The 24,154-nt window shown below is 45.0% G+C and overlaps 1 protein-coding gene across 3 annotated transcripts in view; it reads left to right on the forward strand.

Annotated features, from left to right (window-relative positions):
* The first annotated feature begins 12,913 nt into the window (after positions 1-12,913).
* TMEM39B (transmembrane protein 39B) overlaps positions 12,914-24,154 on the forward strand; it is a 38,263-nt gene continuing 27,022 nt past the window's right edge. The window contains exon 1 of one of the 3 annotated variants that reach the window (XM_068268881.1): positions 12,914-12,984. The gene's annotated coding sequence lies outside the window, so the exon portion shown is untranslated. The other 2 variants (XM_068268880.1, XM_068268882.1) reach the window with 2 other exon arrangements.

Raw genomic sequence — 24,154 nt, forward strand, 5'->3', positions numbered from 1 at the left:
GGGGTCATCTCTAGCTACCTATACTGGGAGGAGGAGTTCTACCTATACTTATGGGTGTACGTATTGCTTGGTCAGCTGGGCGAACCATATGATGTTAATATATGACAGCGCTCCTCTTCATCTGTATTGCAATCTGTGAATTTAACAAGAGCTCAACATAGTGCATTACTGTTGGACTGAAATGATTCAAGCAAACACCCCAAGTGCTTAGTGTTTCACCCGTGCTTCACTCTGTGCACAAACATAGACAAGTCCCCTTTAAAATATCAGTTCACCAGATGTCATCCACCTCAGATCCAGGTGGGTCTAGTGTATCAAATCCGCCAAAAGCTTTCCAATGGCAGGCAATTCAAATATTTAATCCAGTATCCTCATAAAAATACATAATAAAAACAATCGTAAAACCATAAAAAAATTGCAGCAGTGCCCTGCGCTATGTTGCGCATTCACGTAATCCGATGTATTGCAAGCCTATCGGGCTGATAGCTCAGCGGTGTCACCCTCAATGTGGCTGCAGCGTCCAGTATCCACTTCGGCGCATCCGCTCGTCTTTCTAGTATCCAAACCCAGCTGGCATTCAAAGTCTGTGTCCATTAGACACTGTCATTATATATTAATATTGATATCTTTGGACTTTGTGATAGCGAAGAGTCTTATCATTTTTAAGTAATCAAGCAAATTGATGTGCACAGGTGGGTGCCGTTTGTATAGATATATGTGGAACCATATGATTACCCTGCTTGATCTAAGCAGAATGTTTATAGTCTATGTTGCCCTTTGTTAAATATTGCATGTTCATTTCATACCTCTTCCTAGGCTACAATGTAACACAATAAGTTTCCCATTGCAACTTTTTTTTTAATCTTTGTCACAGGCTTTTCCTAATGCAAAGAAAAAAGTATCAACTTAGGCTAAGTTTACACTGGGCATTGTGTTGCGTAGCTGGTATAAACAGGATTGCGACAGAGGGTAAAAGGCACATTACACATGCAGCGTGAAGCATACAGTTCATGAAAAGTATGATCCACTGCAACTGTAAAAGTGCACATAGTCTAGTACTGCACAACACGCCTCACGTTATGTCAGTGGATTCCACTACACTGCATTGCACCAGTGTGAGCATGCCAATACAATATAATTGCATCGTGTTTGCTATGCTCTTTATATTGTCCAACTCTATGCACCGTAACGTATCGGTGTGAAAACAGACCTGACCTGAGGCAAAGCTACCTAAGGTTAGCACAGAGGCATGTTCATGCTGGATCCACACAGCTCTGTGTATTGTCCCTTCTTCTCCTGTTCCCCATAAACACTACTTGAAAAAAATAATTTTGGCTAAAGTCTAATTTTCAGACAGGAAGATGCAGGGTTGCTGGGATATTTCCTCCTATCACTTTCCCATTCCCATCTCTTCCCCACCCCATTCACTCTAATGGTGGCCACTAAGGATACAATTTTTCCTTATGCCTCCATGGCAGCACATTGGGTAGTGGGCCTGCCCCCCTACCCCCATAGGACCAGTGATTATTTAAATAGAGAATAGAGGAGGTGCTCGCTGTCTTTTTTGCTTGTCCTCACCTCAAGGATCAGTGCTGCAGCCATTGCAGAAAATTTTCCTTTTTTTTTTGCACCTACCTGACTGTTTTCCTGCAGTCCCCACACACAGCCTCCCTGTGTGATGATTCACCTGTTTGTCTTATAAATTAAGATTATGGTGAATGCCCCGTACTGCTGGTCTTGGGGGCATGCTATTAGTGAGTGGGCTGGCGTTTTTGTCACTAAATGTGCTTCCCATTCGGACGCTATCTGCACTCACCATAGCCCATCAGACACTAAACAAGTCGCTCTGGCGTGTGTCCAACCTTCCTTAAAGTCTCGCTGAACACGGACTGCGTGCGTTCCATCCTACTGCGCTGTGGAGCGCAGGAGAGCGTGGCATAGACGGACTGGACGTCCTATTTGCCCAGCAGTCTGTGACGTCACCGTCCGCATTCGGATTGGACGGTGACGGGCCTTGCTCCTCCCTCTCTCTCTAGCCGTCCTCCAGGAAGTATTTTTTAAGCTGGAGGCGGCGGCGGCGCGTGGCTGCCGTTTTTGTGTCCCCTTCTCCGCCAGGGTCAGGAGACAGCATGGAAACCGGACAGGCAACTGTGGGAGCTGAAGTTTCCATTGTTGCAGAGGAGTAAGTGTCATTTTTTCTTTCTAATGCCGGCTGCTCATGTATCCTTCCTCGTTTTGATGCCACATTCTGCCTTTGGGGAATGAATGCAGGAAGGGGGGATTCTTTTTGCAGCTGATGCCTTTTTTCTTTCTTCCTTATCTACTTAATCATATTCTCTCCTTTCAGCTACCCATCTTCAGCCTCATCTCATTCTGCGGACACGGATACGCCACTCACAGACCAGCGAACCAAGAATAGGTAGGTGCACAACAGGTAGGTTATCTGGAAAATGGGAGTGCAGTTTTTTTCATAGTCATATATGGCTATGTTTTTCAGCCCAGCGAGACGACGTGAGTCAATTCCTAAACCAGGAAGATCAAGGAGGAAATCTACTTCCCCATACTACTATGAAGACTATTACAGGAATTATCGCTCAAGAAGTCGCTCGCCTCCCAGGAGGGATTACCAATACAGATACCAGGATAATTATTATACCTATCATTCAAGAAGAAGTTCCCCACCTAGGGATTACAGCAGGGACTATCCAAGACACAAGGGATGTTGGGCCTGTGGAGAGGCAGTGATGCCGGGAAAGCTGGTCTGTAGAGATTGCTTCACGCAGCAAGCTGGAGAAACCGATCAATCAACAATGGATGTATCAGAACTAATAAAGAAAGCCGTTCAGGAATCAATGGAGTCATATATCTCGAACATACCGGCTACTTACGCTCAGACTAGCGCGTCAACTTCAGACACAGTACCCGAAAACTTAGCATCAGGAGGTTTTGACTTCACACTAGTACCGCCTTTTGTAAAGGCCGTAAGAGAAGCAATAGAATGGGAGTCGGATGATGAGTTGGAACAAAGCAGTAGTAAGAAAAAAGAGAAGAGATATTATCCCCATCTCAAGAAAGAAAAGGAGACCTTTCCATACCTAGTGGAAATCGAGGAGATGATTAGGGATGAATGGCAGCGGATAGAAAAGAAACCCCCCTTAGCCAATCGGCTGTCAAAGTTGTACCCATTACCGGAAGAAGAATGCAAGGTACTTGAAAACGCCCCTGTTGTGGATGCGTCAATTATGAGACTTGCCAAGCATATGACACTTCCCTTAGAAGATTGCATCTCGTTCAAGGATGTTCTGCTGAGGAAAGCTGATCAAGACTTAAAAAAGATCTATACATCCGCAGGAGGGGCTTGTAAGCCTGCTATCACCTTAGCGGCAGTAGGCAAGGCAGTAAGAGCATGGATTGAGAATCTAGAAGCAGCCATCAAAGCGGAGGCTGACAAAGATACACTAATTGCAGCTCTGGAGGATTTGAAAATATCATCAGACTTCATTGGAGAAGCATCATTTGATGTCGTAAGAGGAGCAGCTAGAGCCATGCTCTACTCAGTTACAGCTAAAAGAGCGCTCTGGCTCAGATCGTGGTCGGCAGACTTAAACTCAAGACAGGCTTGGTGCAGAATTCCCTTCGACGGTTCAACCTTATTTGGTGAAAAGATGGATGCGGCCATAACAAGGGTCACGGGAGGAAAGTCCGGCCTTCTACCACAGGATAGAAGATCAACCAAGCAAGGTCTCCCACCTACACAACAGCAAAACAGGTACAGAAATGCAAGAGCATACCGCCCAGGCAAAAACTTTAGAAGAGATTGGAAGGGTGCGCAGGTAGCTCCACCTAGAAACACTAAACAGAAGACTACAGAGACCCCATCCAGCCTCAAGAAGTCTTTTTGACGGTGTCCTAGTCCAGGATGTACCTGTAGGTGCCAGACTGAAGTCTTTCAGCCAGACTTGGAAGGAAAAGATAGACTCACAATGGGTAAACCGCACAATCCTGACAGGACACTCCTGGACGTTCAAACACATTCCGGAGTACCGTTTTATAACAACAAAGATTCCACTGACGCAAGAAAAAAGAGACCTCTTATTCTCTTAGGTCGAGGAGTTGATCAAAAAACAGGCAATATCTCCGGTACCCTCTTCTCAGAGAAACGAGGGGTTCTATTCCCCCCTCTTTCTGGTAATGAAGAAATCGGGAAAACTTCGCCCAGTCCTAGACTTAAGGAAGATAAATCAACACATCAATCTAGAGAGTTTCAAAATGGAATCATTACAATCGATAACTCAATCAATAGTCAGACGACTGGATGCTGTCGGCGGACTTACAGGACGCCTATCTACACATTCCCATCCAAAAGGACTTTCAAAAATTCCTGAGGTTTGCGATAGAAGAACAACATTTCCAATTCACGTGCCTCCCTTTCGGCATTTCGACAGCGCCAAGAACATTCACAAAGGTGCTGGTAGCGGTGATCGCTATCCTCAGAGTCCAAGGATTAAGAGTCTTTCACTAATTGGACGACATCCTACTATTGGGATCAAACCAAGGGTTAATTCTACAACACAGACAGATCCTGTTGGACACTCTGAAGGAATTCGGTTGGTTCATCAACCAGGAAAAGTCAGTTGACACCGACACAAGACCTGGTATTTCTGGGAGCTCGTTTTCAAACACATCTCAATGCCATTTCAATCCCACCAGAAAAGGTACCCATCATTCAGCAGAGAGTAAACAACATCAGAGCCGCCACCTCGGCCTTAGCCAGAAACTGTCTCAGAGTATTAGGCACATTGTCTGCGACCATTCTTATTCTGCCATGGGCCCACTGGCACATACGAGACTTCCAAATCGGCTTCCTCGACCAGTGGGACAGAATCAATATGAGCCAACGGATAACGCTGACCGAAGAGATGAGGAACAGTCTCTCTTGGTGGATAATGGTTCACAACATACATCGACATACACAGTTAACACCCGATCTGCCGGTAGTCATAACGACAGATGCCTGCAGGAGAGGATGGGGGACCACTTGCAAGGAACTGGTAGCCCAGGGCTCATGGACTCAGAAACTCTCGAATCAGTCATCAAACTGCCTAGAACTCAATGCAGTACTACATGCATTACACCACTTCCGGGAGCACATTACAAACAGGAATTGCCTATTACGAATCGACAACCGGACCGCAGTTGCATATGTACAGAGGCAGGGAGGTACACGGAGCCATTCACTACTCAAGATAGCAGAGCAGATATTCCAGTTTGCAGAGAGAACTCTGATCTCACTCAAAGCCGTTTACATCCCAGGAACATTGAACGTACAGGCAGATTACTTAAGCCGCAACTATTACGACAACGAGTGGACATTGGATCAGGACATCTTCACGAGAATATGCAATCGTTGGTATTATCCAGAAGTGGACATGATGGCCTCAGAGAACAATACCAAATGCAGAAGGTACATAGAGAGATACCCGTACAGTCAGGCGGAGGCAGTGGACATTCTCACAAGTCCATGGAACTTCTCGAGGGGTTACGTATTCCCTCCAATCCCGATAATATACAACCTGCTGAACAGATTACAACAGGAAGCAGTGTGGGTCATAGCAATAATACCGACATGGCTGAGGTGACCATGGTTTCCATTACTTTTGAAACTGGCAGCGGAGGAGCCATGGAATCTACCTCTGAAGAGGGACCTGCTATCTCAGGGTCCTATCTTGCATCCGAATCCCAATCGACTGCGCTTAGCGGCATGGCTATTGAGAGGGGAAGCTGGAACAGCTAGGCTGCTCCAAGGAAGTAATAGAGACATTACTTAAGGCCAGGAAACCCTCCACTAACAGGACCTACTATAAAATCTGGGAGAAATTTACATCTTTTGCTTCATTATCAGGCCTTGATCCACATCATCCCGGTCCTCAGGATATTCTATCATTCCTACAGACAGGAGTCGAGAAGAATCTTAGCTATAACGCCATTAGGGTACAAATTTCTGCTATATCTGCTCTATCGGATTACAGATGGGCTTTACATCCTTTAATTAAGCAGTTCATGTTGGCAGTAATAAAAATCAAGCCGCCAAGAAAACCTACATATTCCAAGTGGGACCTCCCTTTGGTCTTAAATTATCTATCAGCAAACCCTTTCGAGCCAATACAATCTTGCTCACTGTGGAAGCTGACGCTTAAGACAGCCTTCTTGGTGGCAATAACGTCAGCTCGGAGAGTTTCAGAATTGAGTGCCCTAGGATGCAAGGAGCCTTACCTAACCTTCTTTCAGGACAGGGTACAACTGAGACCAGTAGACTCTTTCCTTCCCAAGGTTGTAACACCATACCATATTAATCAAGAGTGGTCACTACCCGCCTTCAACGAGGGCGATAATGCAGTCCTACACTCTCTGGACATCTCCAGAACACTCAGAGCATACCTAGAGGCTACTAAGTCCTTCAGAAAGTCGGACCACCTCTTTATTATCCCATCAGGTTACAAAAAAGGGCAGAATGCCTCAGCCAGGACGATTGCCTCATGGTTGATAAAGACAATCCAAGGAGCATTATAGAGCGGTTGGTGTACAACCTCCAGAAACTATAGGAGCACATTCGACCAGAGCTATCTCCTCCTCGTGGGCGGCTTACGCTAACGTGCCAGCGGCAAAAATATGCCAGGCCGCAAATTGGTCCACGATAAACACTTTTATATCAATAAAATATATATATATAATATAATAATAAAATCACATTACAAGGTTGATGTTTCTGTACATACTCCTGTTGAATTTGGGAGAGCTGTCATCTCCAAATCTGTATTACAGTCATGAATCAATTTTCTGTGTGTTTTCAGCATATTATAGTCTCCCTCCCTTATTTATGATAGTTAAATCCCAATGTGCCGCCTTGGAGGCATAAGGAAAGCGGAAAATTGTATACTCACCTATCGGTAATTTTCCTTTCCTGATGCATCCATGGCAGCACATGGATCCCACCCGACTATTCGGTGAGGATCATAGTTACAAAGACAGCGAGCACCTCCTCTATTCTCTATTTAAATAATCACTGGTCCTATGGGGGTAGGGGGGCGGGCCCACTACCCAATGTGCTGCCATGGATGCATCAGGAAAGGAAAATTACCGATAGATGAGTATACAATTTTCCGCTTTTTTAGCCAATTTTACCAAATCTTTGTAGTATAATAGTAAATTGAGTGAATGCATTGAATGAGTAATTTAGGCAGTCCCTTATATTACATAGAAATGAAAAGATTGGGTCATTAGTGGCCACCATAAGAAGGACAACTGAAGTGAGAGGGATATGGAGGCTGCCATATTTATTTCCTGTTAAACAATACCAGTTACATGGCAACCCTGCTGATCTATTTGGCTGCAGCAGTGTCTCCCTCTAACCCTTTTAGCCATAGACCCTGAACCAGCATGCAGCAGATTTTTCTGACATTATTGGCAGATCTGACAAGATTAGCTGCATGCTTGTTTCTGGTGTTATTCAGTCATTACTGCAGCTAAATAGATCAGCAGGGCTGCCAGGCATCTGGTATTTATTAAAATAAAATAAATATTGCAGCCTCCATATACCTTTCACTTTAGTTGTACTTGAAATACTTGCGTGATCTGATGTCATTAGGTCACAAGTGACACTCCGCCCCTCTCCTCAGGAACAATGTCAGGGCTGTTTAAGATTGCTGAAACTTTTCATGAACCTGAGTTGCCACAGTCAAGTGATGACACATCAACCATGTGTGGCAAACAGCAGGGTCATAATCAGTGTTGCCAACTCATCCCTTTAATTACTGACACATTTAAGTTATACAGGTTCTGGGGCTATTTGCACATAATCAGTGCCTTAACTGCATCTACCTAGCCACAAAACCTGTATAATTCATGTGTCAGTAATTAAAGGGATGAGTTGGCAACACTGATCATAATATTCAGCTGGAACCCCAACACTCATCGCACCTTGGCTCTGTCAGGACTCGTCAGCACAATTTCTACCACATTGGCTTCAGCAACAGCAGGCGGGATCTCTTTCATTCAACTTCCTGCCTGCTTCTCTCCTCCCATGATGATGAAGAGCAAAGTTGGAATTGGGGGTGTCACATACTCCTGCTGCTTTCTAATCTAAATCTCCTCCCCCCTGCTGCATGATTGGGTAACTGCAACAGGGAGGGAGGGTTTATCGGTAGGAGGAACAGTACAGACCGTATGGTATGCTGAGCCTGTCTCTCATGACTTAAAGTGTACCTGACACTACTGATGTAAAAGATTTGATACTAACCTGGGCCTTCTTCCAGCCCCGTAAGCATCACTGAATCCCTTGTTGTCCTCCCAAGTTCCTCCGCAGAAGAGCCTAACTGGCGCGCCTGTTTGCTGGAGAATGGAGGCGCTCGGGAGGACGGTGAGGGACTCAGTGGTGCTTATGGGGCTGGAGGAAGCCCCAGGTAAGTATAAAATCTTTAACATTTGTTGTCTCTGGTTTGCTTTAGTGGGATTGGCATGGGAAGATGCTTCAGCACACCCTTACTTTAAAAGGAATCTGAAGAGAAAATAAACTCATGATAAAATGATTTGTATGTGTACTATTACTGCTAAGAAATACAAAATTAGTAGCACAGATATGAGTAATATTGTTTCCAGAAACTTCAGTTCTATGCAAAAGAGCTTCTCTGAGCTCGGCGACCAAACTTTGGTCGCAGACAGCCTTGTCTTTTGAAGCACTTATCTAAACTGTCTCACTGTATCTTGTTTGTTTAATCTCCCTGGCGGTATGATTATTTCCGGATTTTAGGTTCTCTACAATCCCTAAAACCAGGAAAAAAATCATGCTGCCAGAAAGCCAGCAGTAGCACTCACTCACCTCCCTGGACTCCCAACACTGCAATTTCCCCTCTGTCCTCTGGGGGTGCTGTACCTCTAGCGAGATCACTGTGTGATTCAGAGCCTCTGTGGAGAGGAAGTAGAATGGCTGCCTGCATCTGGATCCCCCGGGAGGTGAATGCCCGCTGCGTTCCATTGCTTTGCATTGAGCTCCCATTGGCTAGCCCAAGCTTAGCTCGGGGGTTACCACAAGGGAGGTTAAGGTTTTTCTGCAGAAATTCAAAGAATCATTAGGCTGCTTTGTTTCATCACTTAAAATGCTGTGTGTAGTATGTAAACTGCAAATATTAGAGAATGGTGCAATGTTATAAAAATATATATCTGAAAATAAAAATAGACTATTTTCTTTGCTACTAATGTTCTATTACTTATCCGTACTACAAAATCAATTCATTATATCACAATTTTATTTTCGCTTCATTGTCACTTTAAGAAGGCGCTCTATGCAAAGGCCTGGAGTGCCTGTCCATAAAAACAGCACTGTTGTTGATGGTACTCGCTCATGTGCAGTACATCAGCCCCTGTATGGGCAGGAGTGCCGCCACAAGAAGAAATATGACAAGCACTTGTGGGATATATTTAGAGGGCACAAGCAGGAACGGTGGGCTTGAGGATGATTCTGGAAGCCTCTGGATTGCCTCTACTAAGTGAAGTCACTTTTACCTAACCTCTCCTTACCGGTTTTACTTTAACCATTGTAACCTAACCCCCCCCCCAAATAAATAAATAAATAAATATACAGCACAGTCCCCAGCACCAGTGGGGATTGCCTGATGCAGGATACACGTGCTTGCTGGTTGCTTGAGCAACCAGCTGAAACAGCACAAACCCCCCCAGCCCCTGCTACCCCCCCCCCCCCCCCCCGAGATACTTACCGAGGCTCCAGCGATGTCTGGCAGTCTCTCTTTACTTCTTTGCGGGCTCCTAGAGGCTTTCCGGATTCCCCTGTGCACAGAAGCCTGAGTGTCAGCTGACCTGCATCAGGTCAGGTGACATGCCGGCTTCCATACACAGATGCCGCAAGCCAACTAGGAGCCTACTACAAGGTACAGGGGGACTGCAAGACATCGCTGGAGGCTAGGCAAGTATTTTAATGCCTGCCAGCCCCCTCAGAAAGCCCCTCAAAAGAGGTACCAGTAATCCTACAGGCATGCCGGTTAGTTGAGACGACCGGTTACTTACATTCTGGATAATGGGGACTCTGCTGTGTGTATATACAGTATATAGTTTTTTTTATTATTATTATTCAGACAGAATCTCTCCACGTGTAATTAAGTAGCTTGAGCCCACCATCACAGATTTGCTGCCCAGAAACAGCTACATTGGGGATAGGAAAGAAAAAAGGCAAGGCGATAAGACTGGCCCATAAAAGTCAACTTCATAAGAAAAAATGTTTTATGATTCAAACTTCACTGGTCCTTTCTATCCTGGTTCATTTTCCTTTATATTGACATATGAAAATAAGAAATATAACCATTTTAAAGGATGGGAATAAGGTTTAGCGTTAATTAAACACATTGTTCAGTAGATAAAATACATATATTTACATAGATCTGTACATCAGTCCTGAAAGAGGTACAAATGAGGAAGACAGAGGGACATGGCTCCCAAAGAGGGACTGTCCCCCAAAAGAGGGACCGTTGTGAGCTACACACTCGACTACATGCAGTACATACACTACACAATATAGACATATGACCATAGCTCCATCTTTGGGAGCCATGTCCCACTGTCCCTCTTTCTTCCTCACTTGTCCCTCTTTAAGGACTAATGTACAGACCTATGTAAATATAGGTATTTTTCTACTTAAAAATATGTTAAATTGACTAAAGTTTATACCAATCCTTTAAAATTGTATACTGTTTTCTTTGGACTATACGATTCAATTTTTCTCCCACAAAAGTGGGGAAAAAGTCACTGTGCCTTATAGTCCAAATGCAGAGTTCCTGACTTGTGAACGCCTGCCAATACGACCCTCCAACTCGCCGCAATGTCAGGTACTCCCTGCACTGTGCCCATGCAGAGGAGGACACAGGGGGACACAAGGGAGACACAAAGAGGCATAGAGGAGGAAACAAGGAGGACAGAGGCAGACACAAGAGGGACAGACGAGGACACAGGGAGACATGAAGTACTAAAGGGCATGAGGTACAAGGGGAATAATCCACAAGATGCCCCTTCACCATGGATGCACCAGGTATTAAAAAAAAATTCCCCCTGGTTTTTGTTCTCTAAACCTAGGTGCATCTTATGGTCAGGAGCGTCTTATAGTCCAAAAAATATGGTATTATTTCCATGTGTTATTATGAAGGGAAATAAACCAGGTTAAAAAGGACTAGTATGGTCTGTATTATAAAACAACATATTCTTCTTATAAAATCTTGATGGTATGCATGACTAGTGGCAGGGATGGGCTTTTGAGTATTAAACTACTTGAATTTGAAATTAAAATGAGGCTTGATTGTCTCCGGTGTAACCACGGGAGACGGGGGGTTATTTACCCAGAAGTCCGTCGGCTTCTATGCGTCTCAATCCACTCGCACGTGACCTATGGGACGCGTTCCCTGACTCACTACCACACTTCCTCCTTCAAGCCAGAAGGAGGAAGTGCGGTAGTGAGTCATGCAACGCGTCCGAGTGGATTGAGACGCATAGAAGCCGACGGACTTCTGGCTAAGTAACCCCCCCCCCCCCCCCCCCAGTCTCCTGTGGTCACAGCTGAGGCAATCAAGCCTCATTTTAATTTCGAATTTGAGTAGTTTAATACTCGAAAACCCATCTGTGACTAGGGGTGTTCTGGGGGTGTGGCAGAGGCATGGCTTAAAGGGGTTCTCCGGTACCTTAAAGTGGATCCAAGATAGACTTTTACTCATTGCATAATCGTGTTCCTTTCATATAGTTTATAGAGCATTCCTCAAACCAAATACTTTTTTTGTTTTGTCTTACTACTCTAATTCCCTATAAACTAAACATGCCTCGCCCACAGCTTTTTCACAGTGCCTTGGCACTGTAGCAAGGGCTTATGGGAGCTCAGTCTGGGAAGGGGAAGGAGGAGGTTACTAGCCAGAGATTTCAGAGGCAGAGGGGAAGAGGGAGGAGGAGAGGGACTGAATTTACACACAGGCAAACTGATAGCATCTCCAGCCCTCAGCCTGTGACAAACAGAACATGGCTGCCCTCATTGTATCACATAAATACATAATCATAAACTGTTGAAGCTGTTTGCAGCTAGATATGGTGTGTAAACTATCCAAACTTTAGATAAGGTATATAGACAAGTTACTTATTATAGTTAGTTTTTCACCTCAGATCCGCTTAAAAAAAAAGCTAAAACTGACACTTACCTGGGGCTTCTATCAGCCCCCTGCAGCTGTAATGTCTCGCGCCGTCCTCCGATGCGCCGTTCCCCGCCGCCGGCCCCCGGGCTAATTATTCGTCTAACTAGACGAATAGAACTGCTGCTGCGCGGCTGTGCGTGTCAGCGGGAGCTTACTGCCATGGCGCAGTAAGATTTTGTGTACTGCACCTGCGCAGTAAGCTCCTGCTGACGCACACGGGAGCGAGCACGCGTGCGGCTACAGCCGCAGTTATATTCGTCTAGTTGGACGAATAATTAGCCCGGGGCCGGCGGCAGGGAAGGGCACATCGGACGATGGCGTGGGACATTACAGCTGCAGGGTGGCGATAGAAGCCCCAGGTAGGAGTTAATTTTTCGCTTTTTTTAAGGTACTGGAGAACCAAATGTTGGGAGGTATAATATGACTATGGTAGGGATCAGATTGCCCTCCGAGGGACAAAACAATATACTCTGTGCAATGTTGCGGAAGATGTTGGCGCTATATGCATACTAAAAAAAAAAAAATAATGCCAGCGCTCCTTACATGACAACCGCATTAATAATAAATAATTAAGAATCCTTCTTTCACACCAGCACTAGTATTGTCTGTACTAACCATATTTCCCGCCCACCCATTAAGAAGGTCACGTGAATTAGTCACCTGAGTTTGACGTCACTTCCACCCAGTGTGGATGGCTGTGCGCGTTCCCGATGCGGTGTGACACAAGGCGCGCTCCCACGGGACAGAAGCGGTGAGTGCTCAGTGCTGAGCAGAGCGGCGCTGCGTGCGGGAGGCACGCTCTCTTATGTCCTTACAGCCTGCCTGGCTCTTTACTTTCTCGCTGTCATCCTTCATTTACGGGTGTGGTAAGATTTACGCATAACTTGTGCTTTCCTGCATTGGTGCTGGTGACAGAACCTATCACTGCAACTGTCAGTGCTGGAGCTCTGCTGTGATTGGCGGGGCCCAGTTGTGCTGCACGTTTTCTTTTCCTTTTCAGGGGGCTGTGCCCCTAATGGCTGCTAAATTAGGAGAATATGCATCATATTTGGCTACAGTCTCATGCATAACTTATTATGGCTTATTTACGCCACTAACTTTTAATAACTATTTCTCCTAAGCTCAAAACATCAATGTTGCCTTTTTTTTTCTCTTGAATCAATTTTTAAATTGCACCTGTTAGTGCAGGAAATGCCTTTGCTTTCTTAACTTAGGATTCTGCTGTCTGTCCTACTTATTGTTAGACACATTTACCTGCTTATTCCTTAGGGCTACTATCCTGAAAAACCCTAACATTTAAAACATGGTGCCTTGAAATTTAATGTTGTCTTTCCACTAGTCCAGATTAACCAGTTAAAGGGAATCTGACTTGAAAATGAATTTATGATATAAGGAATTTTATGTGTAGTACTGCTAAGAAATAAAACATTAGCACAGATATGAATCTCCTATTGTTTCCAGTACAGGAAGAGTTAACCTCTTTGGCGGTAATCCCGAGCTAGGGTCGGGCTGTAAAACCGCAACTCAGAGCGGTAATCCCGACTTCTACTCGGTGTAGCCACTAGAGGCTGTGTGCAGAGCAATGTGTGCAGCGGGCATTATTGCATACTTGTCAGGGGATCCCGACGTTGGCAGTCATTCTTCTTTCGCTCCTCTGAGGCTCTGCTTCCTCCGGGTGAGATCGCCAGCTGTCGTCATGACAAGAGTCGGCAATCTCACTTTAGAGTTGCAGCGCCACCCGGAGGCTGGAGGTAAAACTGCAGCGCTGGAGCCAGGGAGGTGAGTCATTGAACTGCTGCAGATCTCGCTGGCGGCATGATTTTTTTTTCCCAGGTTTTAAGGTCTGAAAGGGTGCAAAAAAATTGCACCGCTTTTAGACCCTAAAATCTGGAAAGAATCAAAACGCCAAGGGGGTTAAGAAACTTCAGTTGTTATCTATGCAGAAGAGCTTCTTTGAGCTGTGTGACTTTATAAAGTCTTTTGAAGCACTTATCTCAACTGTCTCTCATTGTTTCTTCTTTGTTTATAGTTTTTCTGCAGAGAAAAGTTCAAAAGATCACTAGCCTGCTCTGTGAAATCATTTAAAATACTGAGTGTATTGTGGAAACTGTAATTATTAGAGAATTATGCAATATTATATAAAAGAAACAAAAACAAACAAACTATAAACCTGAAAATAAAAATGACACTATTTTCTTTACTACTAATGTTCTATTAATTATCCGTATTACACAACCAATTCATTATATCATGAGGTTTTTTTCCCCTTCAGTGTCACTTTAACTGAAGTCACTTTAGGGATGAGTGATCTCATGAGTGATACTCATATATTTTATTTGCCCATTTCTCCCAGTTTTTACCTTGTTGAAATTATGTCCCTAGTACAATGTATAGCGCCAATATTTTATTTGGAAATAAAGGTTCATTTTTTTCAGTTTCGTGTTCAGATTTGCAAAAAATAACAGTAATATACCCTCTTGACATATATATTAAAAAAAAGTTCAGTCCCTAAGGTAATTTTTTTTCGTTTTTTTTGGTGTGTGGGAGGTAAGGGGTTAATCTTTAAATGTAAGTGTGGGTCTTTTTAAAAAGAAAAAAAAAATGTATGTAGGTGTAATTTTACTATTTGGCCACTAGATGTCCTCGCGCATTACTTTCCTTTGCACACCATTAGTATGCGAACAGGAAGTAATGCCTGGACCTTTACTTCCTTAGTTACAATGACCGCAGGCATCTCATTGATGGCGGCGACCATTGACACAGGAACTTGCATCAATGAATGGGGATTGCATTCCCATACATTGATCCCCCCCCCCCCTCTAACAATTAGCATCGAGAACCCCAACAGCGGCAATAAACCAATATCTACGCCTCTAGGCCGGGAACAGTCTTCCTGCGGGGCGTAGATATACTGCTGCTAGCGGCTAGTGGTTAATGACCATTGCAATGTGGTGCATTAGGTAGAAGCGATGCAACGCACTAAGTATAAAAGGGGCCGGATATTTATGCATTGTGCGCTTTCAACATGTGTTAATCTATGTGAATACTCCTAATACCATACAAAACTAAACAAAATTCAAAATAGGCCAGCCCTGTGTATAGCAAAGTTGCAATAATGTAAAGGATGTCTTTAAAATGACAGTCCTATGAATATATTCTCTATATACAGGTAGTCCCCGGTTTACGAAATCCCAGCTTACGAACGGTCGCCGACCTGCCGCAACCGGGGACTACCTCTTCTGCTGCTGGTTTTAAAGCAGAGTAGGTGCAGCGGAAGGCAGATGAGGTACATCTCACCTGTTCCGCGGTGGTAGAAGGTCCCAACGTGCTGCCCGGAAGCTGCACGGCCCGTCTTCTCTCTTCGTTCACTGCCCCCTCCAGTGGCTTCACATGCGTCGCATGACGCAATCAGGAAAATCACCCTAGTGGCGGCGCCTCCGGATGCGTCATTATGTGACGCATGAGAAGCCGCCGGGGGGACAGTGAACGAAGATAGAGGACGGGCCGCGCAGCTTCCGTGCAGCACGCTGAGACCTTCTACCACCGTGGAACAGGTGACATGTCCCCTATCAGCCTTCCGCTGCGCCTACTCTGCTTACAGAATGGGGGCAGAGGTGGCTGTCCCGACTTAAGGACGGGTTCAGGTTAAGAACGAACCGACAGTCCCTATCTCGTTCGTTAACCGAGGACTACCTGTATGCAAGAAGTTTTGAAGTGGGTTGATACCATTTATTGGCTAACTTAGAGATAAATAAGAGCAAGCTTTCGGCTTTTGAGCCTTCGGCAGACTGAATCCAGTATGCTTTATGCTTACAAGACAGCTATACACATGCAACATCAAAGGGGATACATGGATTTTATAGGAAACCTAAATACATGTCATATGATGCCTTCATTGAAGCAAAACACCCAAACAGGGCTTTGAGTAGTTGTTAGGTGATATATTAAAACCAGATGAGACCCTTTATTTACTCAATGCTCACACAACTGAGACTCTGCCTGGCACACAAGCATTGTAAATTTCTAGTTCAAGAGTTAGCTGTTATGCGTTTGGAAACTTGACTGTTGCTGCAATAGTCAAGTGATAATTGCCCCTCCTCACTCTGCTGCAAAGTATGGTAAAGTGGACCTGAACTCAGAACGTCCTCTCTGCTCTAAAAGATACACAACAGCAAAATAACCTTTAAAGAGAATCTGTACTCTAAAATTCTTACAATAAAAAGCATACCGTTCTATTCATTATGTTCTCCTGGGCCCCTCTGTGCTGTTTCTGCACTCCCTGCTGCAATCCTGGCTTGTAATTGCCAGTTTTAGGCAGTGTTTATAAACAAGACATGGCTGCTAACCAGAATGTGATAGGCTGAGAGGAGCTCAGTCTGTGACTCACACAGAGCCTGCAGGGGGCCTGGAGAGGGTGTGTAGAGCTTCTATCCTATCACAAGCAGACCTGCTCATTCCAGCCTGAGTGCCTGAGCCCGACAAAGCCGTCAGAGGAAAAAAGATTAGATAATATAACGGAGATAATACAGCCACTGTGCAACTAGGAAAGGCTGCAGTAAGACAGACCACATTAGAACAGGTATAGGAACTTATAGGATAGAACAGGGGTCCCCAAACATTTTGGGTCGAGGGCCGGGTCAACATACTTCAGACTGCTAGGGGGCCGGAGTATACATAAAATGATGTCTTTGCGGGCCAGACAGTGAAGTATACCCAGGTGACAACCTGCAGTCCAATTGGACAGCAGTGTCACCTGATGGGGAATTTGATTGGAAACCAGCGAATTACTGCTTTCTAGCTTCTATGTGGATGGGTGGTGGCAGCACTGCTATTGTATATGCGGACCAACAATATTCAAAAATGTAGCTGACCAGATCTATAAGTTATACATTTTTGCTATCATTCATAAAGGTGCAGTCGGTAGTGCGGGAAAACACCGTTCTTCTGCGCAATCGGTACTTAAGACTTCAGGGTGGTCATTCATAAAAAACTTGCCTGTTGCGATACAAGTGCAGAGGTTTTCTGGAGAAAGCTGGCGGTAGCGTGGCGGAAGACATGCGGAAACATAAAAGCTGCCCGATTCCCTCCGTGCGCTCCTCTGTCTGATGCTGCTTGGGAGGTCCGTCCCATTCATTCACAAGTAATCCGCCCGCCTATCGCTACTGTTGAGCCAGCGGTATTTTCCTTCCGCATACCGCTTGCTCTAATCTTTATGAATGGATGTGTTTGTTACTTTTTCTAGATTAATCTAGAAAAACTCCGCACAAGGCGGAAATGTATCGCTCTGTCAGCTTTTCATGCGGAAAGAGCCTTTATGAATGGGGATTTTGCTGAGTGTTCGGTAAAGTCACCGGTATTAAGCATTTTCGCATGCGGAAATGCTTTATGAATGATAGCCTTAGTGTGTGGGGGGCCGGCAAAAAAGCCTCAGGGGGCCGCATTCGGCCCGCAGGCCTTAGTTTGAGGACCACTGGGATAGAAGAAATAAGGCTGAAAATTTTGTTAGTCTCTTTAAGCAAAAAAAAAAAATTTCTTTGTTACAGCTCATACAAATCCTAAAATAAATCTGCACTGTTTCTACTTCCTGATTCATGGAAGCAGACCTATTAACAGCCTGTGCTTTCAAATTGGCTTATCTGCCATCTCTGCTGTGGCAGTCATGTGACACAGGGGAGAGCTCAAATTACAGCTTGTGATTAGACACACGAGGGGGAATTAAACATGCTAAACTCTCTAAATACATAACAGGGTGCATTTCTCTGTTTTCCTTCTGTCCTGTGCAAGCTGGAATGATCAGCATTTCAGTGACCATCTCTAGTGTGTCTGTGACATAAATTTCTCTCCTAGCTAGCTGCTCAGAGATCCTTCCAAAACTGCATGCAGCCACAAGACTTCCTAGTTGTACACAAATTGTGATGCAATGGGAATAACCAGATGGCAGGCACACTAATGGGCATCCGGGGCTTTACTCAATTAGGTAAAGTGATGGTTTACGCCTATGCATAGATGGCATAAGAAGCAGCAGGTGCAGCTGAGAGGATCACCAACAACAGTTTTGGTTAACAATAAAAAGATGATTTCCAGCCAAGTTCCAATCAGATTATTTTGAAATAGAATGAATTGTACAATGTTCACAGCTTTGTAATGGCCTCTAAACTGAACCTGAACAGTGGCCTTCCTTTTTTCATTTAACCTCCCTGCCGGTTATCCCGAGCTCAGCTCGGGGTAACCTGCCGCGGAGGATTCCTCAGGCCCTGCTGGGCCGATTTGCATAATTTTTTTTTTGTTACACGCAGCTAGCACTTTGCTAGCTGCGTGTAACTTACGATCGCCGCCGCTCCCCGCCGATTCGCCGCAACCCGCCGCGACAGAGGGTGTCCCCCCCCCCCAAGACCCGTGCGCTGCCTGGCCAATCAGTGCCAGGCAGCGTCGAGGGGTGGTTCGGGACTCCCTCTGACGTCACGACGTCGATGACGTCGGTGACGTCATCGCGCCCGTCGCCATGGCGACGGGGGAAGCCCTCCTGGAAATCCCGTTCAGAACGGGATTTCCGGATGGGTATATGCGCCGGCGGCGATCGGCGCATTCGGGGGGACGCCGCAGGGAGGGGGGAAGCATGTAGCTAGCGCTAGGCTAGCTACATGCTACAAAAAAAAAAATAATGCGAAAAAACACCCTCCCTGCCGTGCGCAGCATTTTTTTATAACGGCAGGGAGGTTAAAAATTAATAAATCTATCTATGTTCTCCTTTGAGCCAGGAATACATACCTGCCATTTAGTTTTTTTGTCTGCTGCTCCTGTCCTGAGATATCCTCCCTTCTATACCTGCAGCAATCATAGGTACTCCTTGCTGTGTCTCCCATCTCTCTAGTGTCAAGTGTCATCTGAGAGACACTAAAGCCCCATATACAAACTCAACAGCGGTCTTTTATGCAGCACAATTATCAAACAACGTTTGTTGTGAAACAAGTTGAAACAACCAAAAAAAGTAGATTGCTATTGTTCAAACAACTGATAAGACGTATATCCAACAGTTGGATTGACGTCTTATCAGTCTTATCAGTTGAGTGAACAATAGCAAGCAACTTTTTTTGGTTGTTTCAACTTGTTTCACAATAAACGTCGTTTGATAATTGTGCTGCATAAAAGACCGCTGTTGAGCGTGTGTATAGGGCTTAAAGAGAATCTGTATTGTTAAAATCGCACAAAAGTAAACATACCAGTGCGTTAGGGGACATCTCCTATTACCCTCTGACACAATTTCACCGCTCCTTGCCGCATTAAAAGTGGTTAAAAACAGTTTTAAAAAGTTTGTTTATAAACAAACAAAATGGCCACCAAAACAGGAAGTAGGTTGATGTACAGTATGTCCACACATAGAAAATACATCCATACATAAGCAGGCTGGCAGGCTGTATACAGCCTTCCTTTTGAATCTCAAGAGATCATTTGTGTGTTTCTTTCCCCCATGCACTGAAGTTTCAGGCTGCTCGTTTCTTCCTGCAAACAGCTTTGCCCTTGTCTGTAATTCTTCAGTATGTGAAAGCCCAGCCAGCTCAGAGGACGATTTATCCAGCTTGTAAAAGAGAAGAGAGAAGCTGCTCTAATCTAAATAATACACAAGCAGTGTGCATAGAGGGGCCTGGAAGGGGGAGTTCATAGCAGAACCACAACACTGAAGAACTTGGCAGCCTTCCAGACACAGGCTGACAAGTCTGACAGGGGAAAGATACATTGATTTATTGCAGAGACTGTGATAGTAGAAAGTGCTGCAGTAAGCTAGAACACATTAGAATAGCTTTTGGAACTTGTAGGATGATAAAAAAACAGGATGCAATTTTTGTTACGGAGTCTCTTTAAAGCCTATTTCTCCTGGACTGCAAAGTGGTGTGTTTTAACGCGTGTCACAGCCAACCTACCTGGAGTAAGCAGCTTTTGGTTGCAAAATAATACAACTGAATGGAAGCATTTGTAACCACACGCTTTAACATTTTTACATGGTGCGGTTATTGTGTCATTTTAAAATTTAACGCAGTGGAACACGGCGTGACCAAGCGTCCAGGAGGACGCGAAACGGCCGTCGCTAGGCCCACATCAGTCCCTCACTCCCACCTCCTACACTGACAGGCCCACACAAGGAGCCGCAAGGTACTATATATGTGCAATATTATGCAGATCTTGTATGCAGTTATGAATACGCCATGCACAGAATACAATGTTGATGTATAACACTGGCAATAAATCTACATGCTTAAGACGGAAGATGCACGCTATCTGTTTCTATATGCATAAAATTTTAAAATTTAAACCATACAGGAGAGGTACAGCATCCATGTACTTGAAACCTAACCCAAAACCAAACAAGGTAAAATCGAATCATAAGGATAAAGATAAGGAAGATAAAAGAATATAGGTTTAGGCTGGTTTCACAGTGGGACGTTAAAGTCCCATGTTACAGCAGCCAGTAACGCAGCCTAACTCACAGCACTGTAAAATCAATGGGCTGTTCACAGTGCACATGTTGCGTTACGTAGTAACGCAGCACGTTTAAACAAAGTGCTGCATGCTGTACGTTATATTCAGCTAAGCCACGTTAGACTGTTTGCACATGCTCAGTAATGTTGGAGGACGAGGTCTCTCCTCCTCCCCCCCCCCCCCCCCACCCCCCACGGCTAATTAATATTCACTGCACTCTGGTGACTCGTGGTGGGACTGTAGTGTTGTTCCGGATCATGAACTAATCGTTCGTTTGAGCCGGATCTTTTTTGTGAGTCGAATCATCCGGATCATTACAATGAAAGATTCGGTTCACAGTGGATGTCTGTCTGGAAGAAACAGGAACATACAGAATGTACAGTGCAGGGAAAGTCCTGTACTGCTAGTCATTTCACCCAGTCTGCTTCCCTAGTAAAATGATTCAAATGATTTGGTTTAAAGATCCAGATCTTTTCAATTATCCGATTCAAATGATCCAAATCCTTAAAAAGATCTGTACTTCCTATCACTAACCTGGAGCGGCTGCTTTGAGAGCTGCATAACGCAGCTCAATCTGACGTCCAACTTCAACACCACCATGCGTTGCGTTAGGGGCACGTTATGCGACCATAACGTCTCCTAAAACGCAACGTCTTGGTGGGAAAGTAGCCTTAAGGAAGCAAAGTTCTCGACTAGTATCTTTCATGGGACAAGCGCTAGACAGGGCTTTCTGCCCTCTGGATTTCACTACTGGGTGGATCAGTCTGGTGCTGCCATATGACACGCAAAGTAGAAACAAAAAATAGATGCATCGCAATATTTCCAGGATTTCTAGCATAACCATACAAATGATGGGTCTAAATGAGGAAGTGGGACTTTGATGTTTACAGGAAGTAGATGTAAGACCTTATCTCTAACAGGAAATACGTTTGTAGACCTCTTAACCCTTTATAAATAACTGCACAAAGTATCTTTAAAGGACCACTGTCATGAAAATCTTAAAATTTAAAATATATGTTAACATATAGAGATGAGTATGTTTCAGAGTAAAATGAGCCATTAATTACTTTTCTTCTATGTTACTCTCACTTACAGTAAGTAGTCGAAATCTGACAGAACTAACAGGTTTTGGACTAGCCCATCTCCTCACAGGGATTCTCATGGTTTACTTTATTTTCAAAAGCACTTGGTGAATGGCAGTTGCTCAGTCCAGCTGCCAAAATGGTGTACAGCGAGCAGGGAGGCTGTCCAGCATCATTTATATAAATCTTTCAGGGAGTTTCTGTATAAAGAGTAAAGGTCATGCTGAGAATCCACTATGGAGAGATGGACTAGCCCAAAACCTGTCGGTAATGTCAGATTTCTACTACCTACTGTAAGTGACAGCAACATAAGAGAAAAGTCATTTATGGCTCATTTTACTCTTGAAGATGCATGCTTATTTGTATGTGTTTTAAATATATTTTAAGATTTTCATGACCGTGCTCCTTTAACTTTGGAAAGTTGATTTCCATAAGTAATACTTACAATGTAAACTAATCAATATATTTTTTTGCTGTTCTTTAGAAAATGTGTAGACCATTTGTGGCCAGCAGCCCCAGGTTTTAACTCGGTATTAATTGTTAGCTAGTGGTTAGGTCTCTTCCGCGAGGGCACGTCAATGTCATGGAAGAGTCTAGTGCGGAACAATCTGCGCGCAAACTGTTTCTGGAAACTAACATACTCCATTTGCTGCATCTGTCTTGAATGCAAGTTGTGTAATCTGCCTGTGTTTTGGGCTCTGCACATCTATGCAGCTGGTCCATTCGGGTGCAGCCTCCATTTGTGAGCGCTGCCAATTTCCTCCTTTTGTAATCAATATAATCGCTTTCAGAATTTGCTATATACAGTGCCGAGTTTAGTTTGGCTTTAAAGTTATCCGTAACTAAAGCTCGGGATACAAATCAGAGCTCCCCCATCCCCCCCCCCCTTTATTGCTGAGCGCAGCCCCCTGCACATCGGAGCCACACTGCTCCTTTTCTTGAAGCGTGGGTGTGCATGAGCAGTACCATGGAGCCCATGGCTCCGGCCTAATACACATGCGCGGGCAGGATCGAGCAGCTATTGCGCAGCTGCCCTGGAGGAAGAATAGCTCCGATATTAGCAACAAAGTATTGTCACTAATCTTCTGGGGGGCCTTGAACAGCGACAGGAGACATCAGAGTAGGGAGGGAAGCCTCAATAGGTCCTAAGGCTTCCCTCTTTCTGTAAGTATCTAATTTTGTACCTGAGCTTCGGTTCGGGTACTCTTTAACTCAGGGCTGTGGAGGCGGTACAAAAATCTTCAGACTCCGACTCCTCAGTTTATGAAATCATGACTCCGACTCCGGGTACCCAAAATGGCTCAGACTCCGACTCCTCGACTCCAACTCCTTAGTCTAATACTTAACAGGGCTGTGGATTTTGTACAAAAATCATCCGACTCCTCAGTTTATGAAATCAACGACTCCTGGTGCCCAAAATTGCCCCGACTCCTCGACTTCGACTCCAACTCCGACTCCTCAGCCCTGCTTTAACTACCGACCGCGTCACGCCGACAGGCGGTCCTGGGGCTGCGGCCACGCCTGTTTTGCAGGAGATCGCTCTCGCTGATGCGCATGTTTCTGGTTGGTAGATGGAGCTCCACCCCGCCTTCATTCTTCCAACGGCTATTGCTGCTAGGAGACTTTCACTCGGTACAGCGCTGTGTTCTAATGCAGCGCGCTGTACTAGGGACAGCTGTGTGACATGGCTGTCCTCTCCAGAGGCTCAGGGGTGATTGGCTGGTGGGGGGAGAGAGGGCAGGTTTGGGAAAAAAGGAAATTTATTACAAAAACATTAACATGAATATTTGTAAAACACACACCCACACACCCCCCACCAACAGAAAGCTCTATTGGTGGAGAGAAAAGGATCAGACCCCACCAACAGAAAGCTCTGTTGGTGGAGAGAAAAGGGGGAGGAATCACTTGTGTGCTGAGTTGTGCGGCCCTGCAGTGAGCCCTTAAAGCTGCAGTGTCCTATTTAATGAAAACCGGCCTGGTCATTGGGGGGGGGGGGCTTAACACTGCGGTCCTCAAGTGGTTAAAGGCCTTAAAGGACTACTGTAGCCCCCGGAATAAAAAAAAGTTTAACTTGGGGCTTCTAACGTCCTGTGCACTCCCAGGACAAAATGATCCTCCGCTTCCCCACCACAGCTCACTTCAGGATTTTGCAACTTTAATTTCTCAAACCACTGCGCCTGCGTGGCTCTGGCCGCACGTTGCCTCGCTCCCACTGACGTTGCCGGGTTCGAGGACGCAGTGGTTTGCGACATTTAAGACACAAAATTCGGAAGTTAGGTTCCCCCCACCCCCCGGGGTTTCAATGCTCCTTTATTCCTTCACAGTTCCATACAATACATCAGTTATCGAACCCCCTCATCACCT

The sequence above is a fragment of the Hyperolius riggenbachi genome, chromosome 2, assembly GCF_040937935.1.
Source record: "Hyperolius riggenbachi isolate aHypRig1 chromosome 2, aHypRig1.pri, whole genome shotgun sequence".
Classification (NCBI taxonomy): Eukaryota; Metazoa; Chordata; class Amphibia; order Anura; family Hyperoliidae; genus Hyperolius; species Hyperolius riggenbachi.